We start from the raw sequence: 1,357 nt of genomic DNA, 5'->3' as shown, positions 1-1,357 counted from the left end.
AAATGAGTGGCGAGTCTCCATTTCCTCCCGTGAGTGTCGCCGAATCGCAGTGTTTATGTTATGTCATCTTGGTTATGTTAGAGACTTTGCGTACAGGGTCACGTGTATATATAACATGTCAATTTTGTAAGCGGCTATGTAAGTCGATGTATCATTACGTATTATAATACGTACTTATGATTATGTGTTTTATTTATTTTGAGAAAGATGAAAAGTGTGTGGTTCTTTGAAAAGCTTCCATTATGTTTTATTTTCATGATTTAATGGCCCAAGATGACATGAGATACTTAGCCACGTTCGCCTACCAAGTAAGGGTCGGTGCCCATCACGCCCTATCAAAGTTGTGTGCTATTTTTCATTGCTCAACTATTTCATCAAATAATTAAGCAATTAAGACCAAGAATAAATAAATAACCAATAAAGGTCGGCTAATAACTGGACCCTATTAATAATAAGGTCGGCCCAAGGAAAGCTAAACAACCCGGCCCCCCTCCAAAATTTAAATTACCCCACCACGAATTAGAATGGGACACCCCTTTCCCCCTTAAAAAAAAGGAGCCTAAATTGAACCCTTTCCCATTACTAATCGAATGGGACCTAGGATTCAAGAAGTTATAATCCTCCCATTTGCTTCTTAAAAACCCCCGAACCAAGACTTACCCCCACCTTGTTTCATCTCTTGATTAATTTCCTTTCCAAAATAGGTTTCCCAAAGGGTTTTCCCTTATCACACAATAGAGGTTCTTTGAGGGAAATGGGGCCCCAATTTCTTCTTCAAGGGAAATAGGGAAGATAGGATGAATTTTTGGGTTGGGGGTAATTTACTAAGCTACTTGCCGTTCGTCAAGAACTTCAAAAGGGCCGAGAATTTGGAGGGCAACTTTAACCTTTTTCCGACAACTTTAACCTTTTTTCATGCCACCCACATTTGTCGGGAAGGTTACAATTTTAGAAAGACCATATCCCCATTTCTTATTCCCCTTTTACTTCTTTGGGAAAAGTATATTGTTTCATCCGATTCGAGCTTTAATCAAATTGTCCTTCAAGGGTTGTTGATAATTTGCCTTTCCTTCAACATGATCAACAATCTAGCTTGGGTTGAAACTAATTCAAAAGAGGAAGGGGAAAGGGCATAAATAAAAGCTTTGAACGGGGGGCATTCCTATGGCCGATTGAAAATTGATTCCCCAAAAAAATTTCCCCCATGAAACCAAAGGTTTCCCAAACCTTTGATTTGGAAGGGGAACGAAGGTAAATTTTCCCCCGAAAAACCTTTTGTATTGCCCTTATTTTGGGTTAAAATAATGAGCCTTGTTCAATTTGGGGGCCTTAAAAAAGTTCTTTTCCAAAAAAGGGG

The sequence above is a fragment of the Lycium ferocissimum genome, chromosome 6 (genome assembly GCF_029784015.1).
Source record: "Lycium ferocissimum isolate CSIRO_LF1 chromosome 6, AGI_CSIRO_Lferr_CH_V1, whole genome shotgun sequence".
In the NCBI taxonomy this organism is placed as follows: Eukaryota; Viridiplantae; Streptophyta; class Magnoliopsida; order Solanales; family Solanaceae; genus Lycium; species Lycium ferocissimum.
This window is presented reverse-complemented; position numbering follows the sequence as displayed.